The following is a 10,697-nucleotide window of genomic DNA, read 5'->3' as shown; positions in this document are numbered from 1 at the left end:
AGGGCACCAGCAGGGCAGAAATGTGGGTCCAGTCCAGGCTGCTGGATCTCCAGGTAGTCCTCCTGGTGCCTAGAGGCGCCTGCTTTACCCACCTCCTAACTCTTTAAGAGGCTCCACTGATACCCACTTCCTCAATGCCTCCCTGGATATTAACCAACACAGGGTGAGAGACCTGTGGAGCTTACGATGGAGTACAGGAAAAAGGGCCATACTGCGAGAGACAAAATACCACCAAGGAAGGTCCGCTGCTGGCTAGGGTGGGATCAGGAAGACCCTGGTGGACATTACCAGATAAGTTGAAATTGCAGCAGGTCCTAGCCATCATCCAGGACCCTGAACAGGAGACAGAAAGATCCCCTGCTCTAGCAGGCTGAGTCCCACGGCCCCTCAGTAATAGGAGGATGCATTCAAGGCCCATTCTAAGGGAAGCATGGTGCCTTTGATGGTTTACTGTCCCTCCCTGAGCTGGCCTGGCTGTGGTTTCCTCTTGCTACAGTGCAACAGAACTGTCTTGGCCCCTTAGTACCCCATCTCCATACCCAAGCCAAGGCTATCAAGTAGCTTTAGCCATCACCCAAATCCCCGCCAGAGCCAGCACCACCACTCCACTCACAAGCAAGGGCCTTGAAGCAAGAGTTCCTGGGTCAAGGTACACCATGCCTGAAAGCTTTTCCCTTGGTCCTGAGCAACTGGCATACTGGCCATGAGCTCTATTAGAACCAATGTCAGGTACAACCTCGGAGCCTCTGGACTAATGCCAATTAGGAAGATCACAGGGCAGGCAAACAACTGGACAGCTGATACATATGCCAAACCCCTTAAGCCCAGTCCTCCCTCATTAGACATCCAAACCTCTAACTCCTTCCTACATAGGATATGGGTAGAGGCACAACACTGGCAGAGGCAGCAGGACTGTGGGATCCTAACATAACCAACTGGGGAAGGCTGCTCGCTAGGCTCCTGATTAGTAATCCCAAAAAGACACCACCCAAGAGGCTGGCAAGCAACTACTGGATAAAAGCCAGACCCTCAGGCCCTGCCCCACTACTACTCTTACTGTGATCAACGGTGGGGGCAGGGAATCCCCCACGCTCCAGAAGGCTCCAGAAGCTGTCCAGATGGAGAGGCCAGGGTCAGCAGAGCCAGGTCCAGACAGATCCAGTGATCCAGACAGATCCAGGTCCAGACAGATCCAGGGGATGGGAGGTTCTCCTGAGGAATGGCCTTCCCCCTCCACCCCGGGGCACCCAGCGCCTGCATCCGGTCACACCAACCCTACTACCTCCTCCCAGCACCAGCACTGGCCCCACCAAGAGGGGGAGACAGCCCTGCCTTGCCTCCTCTCAAGCCCCAGCCTGCTGGGCTGGGCCAAGAAACCACCCAGGCCGAGCAGGGCTAAACCAGAAGTCCCCAATCTCCCCTCCACATCACTTCCAGAGGGCAAAGACACAGGGCTATGGAGAGGGGGAAATGCCAAACTAGGTGGCAGTGGCGGCAGGGGAGGGGGGACGGACACGCCCCTGGTGAGAGGCTACAGGCCAGTCAGGCAGGGAGGCAGGAGGGAGAGAGACTGGAGCCCCGTCCTGGCCAGGGGCCTCACAGGGCAGGGCAGGGCAGGTAGATGGGGACCCATGTGCAGGCCCCACATCCCGACTGTGAGCCAGCCACGCTGAGGAAATCCAAGAGGACCCGCCTGCATTCTAGGAGGAGGCAGATGGCCTAGCCTCTGTGGGCCCAGAGCCCGAGGGGTGGTGGTGGCCCAGCCCCACCAGAACCCGTGTCTGGGCCCTGCTGCCTAACAGATGCCAGGAGCATAGGAGAAGCCAGCCCAGCAGAGAAAGTCCCAGGGCCCATTCTCCAGTGGTGACCAGGGCACTAGGTCTCCCTGGGGAGAGATGGCTCCAGAGGCCCTGGAAACAGGTGCCAAGGGGCAGGCATGCTGCTCCCAAGTGGTGCCTGGGTTCGACCAGGAGATGGGGGCACACGGGGGCAGCTGCAGATGACCCCACAGGTCTGGAGCACAGGCTATGATACTCCGGGGCAGCTCCTCCGGGATCCTGAAGGGACGCAGTGGGGCGAGGAGGAGGCAGCTGCTAAGTCAGGGTGGGGGGTGGGGGGTCAGGACGGGGTCTGGCCATGGCCCTCTGCAGAGCAGGCCGCTCGCTGACAGGACTGCCAGGGCGTGGGGCAGCTGGAGGGTGGGCAGATGTGGCTACAACCAAGTCCCCTGAGACCATCCCAGGCAGAGGAAGCAAGGCCCCTCCCCATCTCTCCCCCCAGAGCCTCAAGGGACGGAAAGCTGGCTCCATTCTGTCAGAGGCCAGAGGGGCGGCAGGACAGCAAGCGGACAGATGGCTCCAGAGCGTGAGTGTGCGCTGAGCCGAGCACGTCCTGAGGAGCCTTGGGAACCTCAGCCTAACACCTGGTTGAGGGGCGGTCCCCACCTGCCAAGGACACATCCACTCAGGGAAGGCCCTCCATGAGGTCCAGACGTGCAAGGCGGCTGGGGAAAGTGCCAGGAGCTGTTGCCAGGACCCAGGTGCAGACCAGCGGTGACAGCCAACAGCCAAAGCACTCACTGCCACAGGAGCTCTCTGACAAAGCCCACAGCCTCCAGGAGCACCATGGGGAAGACTCCACCAAGTACGGGCCAGGAAGGGTGAGGAGCATCTCCAGGGAAACGAGATGCCAACGGCCTCCTTCCCGACAGAGGGAAGCTTCTTCCACGCGTCCCACCTCACCCTCGGCCTCCCCACCTCCCAGGCTGCCAACTGCCCCACGTGAGATGCCGGTGCCCAGGACCTGGGAAGTGTGAGGCAGTCACCTGAGGAAAGGGGCTCTTGTGCCCGCGCCATGACAACGAGGCACACACCTCTCCACTCACGGGCACCTGCCCTTCATGGCTCCATCTGGGGTGGAGGTAGAGGAAAGGCCGGGCGTGCTGCAGGGACGGTCACCCCTACCTCATGCACAGCATCGCCAGCCCCTGGGTGGGGATGCTGCAGGTGGGGGGCGCCCGCCAACCCTGGGCTCGGGGCTTGCGGGGGATTCATGGGATGCTGAACAGGCTGCCGAGACAAGGACGGACCTCCTGACCCTGTTGCCCTTGCCAGGGCAGACTGCACGACCGGGATCTCCCCGCCTTGGCCGGCACAAGCTCCATGAGCATGGGCCAGAGAGCCCACACAGAAGGCCTGGGAGTCACATAGGCTGTCCAGGGCACGCTCTCTTTCCTCCTTGGGGTTTTTTGTACTCTGATTTGCAATGACTCAAAGATGGGAAAAGCCATACAGACACAGGCTCTGCCCAACCTGGGCCCACACCTGGGACACGTTCCAGAGTTGGACCTGCTTAGGACCTGGAGTGGCACACGCAGGTCCCAGAGCCAAGGTGCCTCAGAAGCCGCCTTGTGCCTTACGGTGCCGGGTGGGGACAGCCTACTTCCTCCTGTGCATTCTCCTGGTCCGCTCTGCTCCAGGTTTGACCTGTGAGACCGCGATAAAAAAAAAAAAAAAAAATTACAGCAGGGGTGAGTGGCATCAGGGGATGAGGTCTTAAGAAGACTGTGGCTTGGCCTTGGGGGGCTTCCTCCTGCCCGCTCCCTCCCCCTCTCTCTGATCCCTGGCTCTGGGGAAGCCCTGGCCTGGGCAGCCCAGGGAGAGGCCCTGCAGGGAGGCACTAAGGCCTCCTGCTAAGCCCGGCTGACACCACCTCCCTGCCTCCACCACTACCAGGACCCACACCCAAGCAACCTGAGCCAGAGCCCGAACCACAGGGGGCCCCCTGACCTGGGACATATTATGTGGAGTGCACAGAGTTTAACTGGGGGCGGGGGGGGGCTGCCCAGTTGGCCCAAGGCAAAGAAACTCCAGAAGCCATCGGAAGAGCCTGGAAATTGCGGTGATATGAAAACGAAAAATTCTCATCACCTTCCCAAAGCACAGCATTTGAAAGACAAGTGACAGACTGGGGAAAAACGAGCTCAAGATGTGATCGAGCTTCAAGATGTGATCGAGGGCTCCCGTGTGGCCAGGTGCAGACCTGGAGCCAACCAACAAGCAAAAGCCCGATGACCAAGCAGCAGTGGGGACAGAGGAGAGGAAGGGAAAAGCAAAGGACTTCCCCACCGGGCAGGCGAGTGTTTTGGAGACAGACCACGGGCTCCCAGGGCTGCCGCTCGCCCGGCTAGAGGACTGGACGACGGGCCGCCCCTGGACCTGCAGGAAGACCAACCAGGGCACAGAGTGGCGGAGCGCAGCCGTCTTCGGGGTGGGTGTCCGTGCCCCATGCCACGGACAGCTGGGAGACTCCTCCGCCTGCCAGGGAAGGGAGGCGGCAACCAGAGGTCCCAGGCTCCTCCTTGGAACCGGTTGGGCAGGTGTTCACGCTGCAGGGTGAGAAGCACCGGGAGGGAGGGACGGAGGGACCGAGGTGCGGAGGGAGGGAGGGAGGGACGGACGGAGGGACGGAGGGCAGCTCGCTGCTGTTGGCAGGGCTTTCTCTGCGGGGCTCCTCTTGACCTACCTCCCCAGCTGACAGCTGAGTCAGGAAGCGAGAGGGCGCCAGTCGGTGCCCAACCACTGACCGTCCTGCAGCAGAACAGGAGTCCCCCGTGGCGGGCCCGCCCGGTCAAGTGACACGGGCAGACTGTCACCTTCCTGCGTCCCCGTCTCCAGAAGCGTGGACTAACTCTGACAGGCACCGCGGCCTCCCGCCACCCGGCCGGCCGGCCGCCCGCTCGGCCCTGCTCTGCACAGCACCCTGCGTGCGCGAGGAGGGGGCGTCGGTGCCGGCAGCGAACCCGCCCAGAGACCTCTGCGGAGCTTTGGCGACCGCGGCGCTGGCAAGGAGGCGCCGCCACACGTCGGGGCCCCGGGACGGCGAAGCTCACCGCAGGCGGCGCCAGAGAGCTCGAGCCCGAGTGCGCGCGGCCCGAGGCCCGGCGGACGCGCTACGCCGCCAGTCAGCCCCGTGGGGTCGCCGCCCTCCTTCCCCGTCTCCAAATCGCCCCGGGAGCGCTACGAGCCCGTCCCGGACCTTCTCGAAGGCCGCACTGACCCTCGGAACGGGGGCCGGTGGCCGGGCGGGGGCGGGGGCGGGGGCGGGCCCATCGCTGCCCACGCGTCTCCCGGGCCCCGGACCCGCCAGCGGGCAAGGCTTCCCGGCGGCTCCCCGAGCCGGGAGGGTCTTAGGCGCCCGGGTCGTCGGGGAAGGTGGGGCCTGGCAGCCGCAGGCGCACGAGTCGGGGCGGGAGCGTCGCCGCGCCCCGCCCCTCCCCTCCCCGCCCCCCCGCTCCTCCCTCGCACCCCCCGCCCCTCTCTGGCCCCCCCGCCCCAGCCGTCTCCGGCGGCCTCCTGCCGCCTTGGCTCCCCACCGGAATGCCGTCCCGCCCTCCTGCGCATCCTTTCCGGCTAGCTCCACCAATGAGGAAGCTTGTCTGAGAGGGTCGTCCCGCCCCCAGCTATGACGGACGCTGCTTCTGCTCAATCGAGTCCACCCCGCCGCGTTCTCCCTCGCGCAGCCACGGCTGTCCGGGCTTGGGGCTCTTTCGCACCTGGGGCCGGAGGAGCGCTGCACTGTGCTGCCCTCCCGGGCACCCCTTACGCTGCTGGGTCGTCTTTGGGGTGTGCACCGGGGCTTCCGAATTCTTTGATCCACCGGAAGTTGCCGAGAACACCAGGAGGCCGTGACTCCTCCCCGCAGTTCCCCGGGCTTGGCATCTTGCCCGACAGCGATGCAGCCTCCGAGGCCTGAGGGAGCCGCGCCAGGGGTCGCTGGTGTGCCGGTGCGCGGCGCTGGGCCAGTCGTCCCTCGCCTAAGTTCCTCTCGCCACCACCCCAGCCAGGACACAGCCCCCCTGAGCCACACGGGCCTCTGCCCCTGGCTGTTAAGGACTCAGCCTCCCTCTTCCCGCCCAGTCCGTGGCAACCAGTAATCTCGTCCCCCACGTCCGCAGTTGCGTCACTGCAAGAGTGTTTCGTCAACCTAACCACCCAGCCTGCAGCGGCTTCTGGGTGGGCTTGTGTTCGCGTGGCCTGATTCTCGGGAGAGCCTCCCGAGTTATTGCTTGTGCCAGTCGTTCTCCCTTTTTACTGCTGTGTAATAGTCCGAGCTGCGGTTCAAAGGGCAAGGGTGCCTTTCTTTCAAAGGATGCCACCCCTCATCATTCAAGACCGGCTGGTGGTCTCAATCCCCACCAGCACTACCAGAGAATTCTCTTCTCTCCAAAGCACACCTCTGTAATGCTTGCCATCCTGCCAGGTTAAGGTGCTAGCCTGCTGTGTTGGATCTTTCCTTCTTCTGCTCCACGCTGAGCGTGACTCTCTCCTCCTAAACGCATCGCCCACCTGGGCTTCTTGAGTCAGGGAACTGCCTGTGACCTGAGGGTGCTTGTCGTGTGCTGTGGCTGTTCATCCGGGTACTCGGCGTTGGCCCTCTCTTCCCTCCTTCTGTCCCTTCAGAACAGCTCTGCGTTTGGGGCTGCTGACAAGTCTTAGGTTTTTATGCGAACAAACTTATGAAACTGGATGACTTCTGAGTGGCACATCTGTCCACGGTGTCCCCCACACTATGACAGTATTCGATATTCTCTTCCGTTGTTTTCAGAGTCGTGACTGATTCTGCGTTCTGCTCTTTCGCCATTTTGACTTCACCTATCTTTCTGTGGCGTGAAGGAAGGTCTTGAGAAGACCCTCGGGGTTTTGCAGACACATCGTGGGGCACCCTGCTCTTTCTTCCCTGGCCTTGGCAGTGCCTTGGGTTCCAGGCGGCCAAGTTGCAAAGTAGCCTGAATCCTGAGTCACCTCCTGGAGCAGGGGCTTGGAGGAAAGCCACGGGTGGCTTCGGACTGTGGCCAGAGCAATGAGGTGGCAGGTCCATGGTTTCCAGCAGCTGGCTTTGAGGACAACGGCCAATACGGGATCTGACTTCCTATCTCCCATAGGACACCAGTCTTCTCTGTCCCATTTATGGCACAGTGCGAGTGGCCTTCCCCAGTGATCATCGGTGCCACATTCAAAGCAAATGCCCAGCCACCCGTGGATGAGCCCTAACCTCAGGACATTTGCAGGGATAATCACCCTGCATCCCTCACACCCGTGGAACCTGCCCGCTCCTTATTATGACCTCCCAGATGGTTTCCGTCACTCTTGGGGATTTTCTTCTCCGTGAGACCTTTCCCATTGGCTTGTGTAGGGCCAGGAGACGCCCGCATCCCTGGCTTCTCTGAACTCAGGCAGTGAGGTGAGAAGATGCCAGTCCTGGGCATTTCCTTGCTCCGGAAGAACTTGGATGTCATCTGGGCTGGAAGAGTGGACTTTCTCCTGCTGGCCAAGCGGGGGTGGGGGGTTGTCAGGGGCAGCAGGCCGTTCCCTAGAGCCATGCCCGGAGGCACAGAGCACCATTAGCTAGTCGCTTACTTCCGGGGTCTTTCTCTTGGTGCAGCAGCAGCATCAAGCACCCCCCCACACACACACACTGCTGTGGGCGAGGGTGGCCCTGATGATGTCCAGGTCCAGGCAAAGCATCAGGAGTCTTAAATGAGGAGGCCAGGGGTCAGTGGTGCTGTGGCCTGTACACTGAGTTTTGGACTGCCTTTTGCAAATTTCTGGTTCACCTAGGCTGGCAGGTGGCCACACCAGCCCAGTCAGTAGGGCCATGGTCTTGGTCACGTGAGCCAGTACTGACTAGGTCAGGATCCAGGGTGGCACCTGCCTTCTGCATAGGGGGAGGGCAACAGGTGTGGGAGAATGTAAGGAAGACAGTAAGACTTTGAGTGGGATCATTTCCTTGCACACCTGGATCACGGGTGAGGGCTTCCCTGGGTGGAACCAAGGGCACATGAAAGCAGAGAGGGGTGCCAGGCGTGGTGGTGCTCACCTGTAATCCAAGAGACTCCGGGCGGCTGAGGCAGGAGGACGGCGAGTTCAAAGCCAGCCTCAGCAGGAGGATTGTGAGTTCAAAGCCAGCCTCAGCGCCCGCGAGGCGCTGAGCAACTCAGTGAGACCCTGTCTCCAAATAAAATACAAAGTAGGGCTGGGGATGTGGCTCAGTGGTCGGGTGCCCCTGAGTTCAACCCCCAGTACCTCCCCAACAAAAGGCAGAAGGAAAGAAATCAAGAAGTGAAAACGGAGGGGCACGTTGGAGCTGGGGCTGGAGCAGCGTCCTGGGCTTGGCTATCACTTGGGTTCTGGTGGCCTCTGGGACAGGAACCCTTGGACCTTCAGCGGAACTGAGATCCCCACCTCTGTCCTGGGCTGTCAAAGGGCGGGAAGGTTGCAAAGGAAGGGAAGAGCAGGCAGCCTTGCCTCTTGGCACAGGGATCACAAGAAGTGGGTCCCCCTCAGCTTGGGTGCAAGTGAGCAGGTGGGGAGGCCCCTGGGAGCTCTCGGGAGCAGGGGGAGAAGGGTTAAGTCCCCGGGTAGCCCCGGCTGAGAGAGCACATCACCTCCCTTGTGTGGGCAGAGCTGTTCCCTGGCAGAGCAAAGGTGCCCTCCCCACCCCAGGATTCCCACACAGGACCCCCAGGGGTCAAGCTGAGGATGGAACAACAGTCTCACATTGTCAGCTCCAGACACCGTCACTAAGAGTCAGCCCTTGGGCCAGAGAGCAAGGACCCAAGCTCTCCACAGTGGAGGTTTTGATCCTCAAAGCACCCGATCACACGATTGTCGGTGACATTTGTGAGCGTTTGCTACGTGCCAGGCTGTTCCAAGCACTTCACCAGGCCCCAGCCATTCCTTCCCCAGTGCCCCCCGGAGGCTGGTGCCAACGTTGCCCCCTTTTGCCCATGAAGATGTGAGGGAAGCGCTACACAGAGGGGTTAAGTAGCTCATCTTGAATCCCGACCAGGGAAGTGGCAGAAGCAGGGTGTGCATCAAGGAAGCGGCCTCCAGGGCCTGACCCCTTTCCCTGGCTGTGCTCTCTTGCCTCCCGGAGACTCCATTTGCGCTTGGGAAGGAGTCAAGAATGGGAGCAGGGCAGAAAGTCAACCGGCCTTGTCCCGGCCTGCTTCATCAGGAGGAACTTTGCAAACAGATTGGCGTTGCCTTTGAAGTCCCAGGAGATCAGAGAACAGTTCTCATAGATGTTTACACGTCATCTCTATTTTGTGATGTAAACCTCCTCTGACTCCTCAGATCTTCGAAAGTTTCTGATGGGCTGGGGTTGTGGCTCAGTGGCAGAGCGCTTGCCTAGCACAAGTGAGGCACTGGGTTCCATCCTCAGCACCGCATACTAAAAAATAAATGAATAAATAAAGGTCTATCAACATCTAGAAAAGATTTTTTAAAACAGTTTCTGAGGCACAACAAAATAAGGGCTTAAAGGATGGAATCAAAAGGGAAGAAACACTTTGAAAGTCCAGACAGATTTGAAAAAGATGCAAACAACACTGTTAGGGAAAAATTTTTTTGTTATTCGGGATTGCCCCCGGGGACACTTAACCACTGGGCCACATCCCCCACTCCTTTGTTCATTTATTTTTATTTGTTTTTATTCTGAGACAAGGCCTCACTAAGATGCTGAGGCTGTCCTTGAACCTGCTTCCTCCTGCCTCGGCCCCCCAGGTCTCTGGGATTGCAGGCATGTGCCATTGCACCCAGCAGAACTTTTAGAAACTGAAACATAAAGGAAGAAAACCCAACAAACCAAAGCAACCATACTCATTGAAATAAAAATCCCAAGTGATGGATGGAAAAAATGCTACTGAAGAGAGAATGAGTGAGCTGGAAGACGACGCCGCGGAAATGTTTTCTCGCCCTGTCCTCCCTCCTAGCTGATGACGTTGCCCCCTTCTTCCCTGAAAAGTTGCTGCCGCTTCTGCTCACAGACCTGAGCCCTGGGTCTTCAATGCCTTGTTCTGGCTCCTCGGCTCACAACCACCCCAAAGTCCTTCTTTCCCCTTCACTCTAGGGGCAGTGGCTCCTTCCTTTGTCAACTGTGTTACTTCCGTGCCCCTGCTTGCACTTCCTGCCCTCCAATCCTTGAGCAAGTGACCCTTATTCTAAACCCTCTCTCTTGAGGTAGTTGGATGGTTTTTGTCGTTGTCATTGCTTTTGTCCGACTGGTGCCTGATGGTGCAGAATCGGCCCTGGCAATGTCCCCAGAAGACAGGCCTACAATCCTGGAGTTTGGGGATGGGTGTGGTTGTGCCTTTGGGCTGGAGCGCAGGGCTGGGTGTTCATTTTCCCAGGGGAAGTGAGGCACAAGTCTTTGGTTGATTGGGATGATGTGCCACCTGACACTAGTGCCTGGGGACGTCGAGACCCTGCTGCTCCTCTCATGGTGGTCACGATGGCTATGAGGACTGTTGTGTGGGATGATTCCTCTGTGTGTACTAGACTGTGTGTCTTCAAGAGTGGATGAGCTGGGGTTCCTCCTTTTTTTTTTGGCACTGGGGATTGAACCCAGGGGCGCTTTACCACTGAGCTACCTCCCCAGCCCTTTTTTATTTTCCTTATTTTGCTGCTAAATTGTTGAGGCTGTCCTTGAACTTTGTGAGCCTCTTGCCTCACCCTCCCCTGTTGCTGGGATTACCAGCACGTGCCACCGCCCCCAGCTCGGGTTCCTTAAATCTCAGCTCAAGTTACAGTTAAGAGGCTCTCTGCACAGCCCTCAAAACCCTATTCCTCCTTGTTCCTGCAGGACTGACAATCCCAACCATCAAACCCAAAGTTAAGTGTGTGGTTTACAGAATG

The 10,697-nt window shown here is 59.5% G+C and overlaps 1 long non-coding RNA gene across 2 annotated transcripts; it reads right to left on the bottom strand.

Annotated features, from left to right (window-relative positions):
* Positions 1 to 3,208: 3,208 nt before the first annotated feature.
* LOC306651887 lies at positions 3,209 to 9,210 on the bottom strand. Of its 2 annotated transcripts, none has more exons than XR_013761231.1 (2): positions 5,555 to 9,210; positions 3,209 to 4,387 (listed from the first exon to the last, which is right to left on the bottom strand). It is a non-coding gene; the product is annotated as an uncharacterized lncRNA (long non-coding RNA). The 2 variants fall into 2 exon arrangements; XR_013761232.1 differs by lacking the exon at positions 5,555 to 9,210 and adding an exon at positions 4,525 to 4,620.
* Positions 9,211 to 10,697: the final 1,487 nt, after the last annotated feature.

Source organism: Sciurus vulgaris (genome assembly GCF_902686455.1).
Source record: "Sciurus vulgaris genome assembly, chromosome: X".
NCBI classification, from domain to species: Eukaryota; Metazoa; Chordata; class Mammalia; order Rodentia; family Sciuridae; genus Sciurus; species Sciurus vulgaris.
This window is presented reverse-complemented; position numbering and strand designations above follow the sequence as displayed.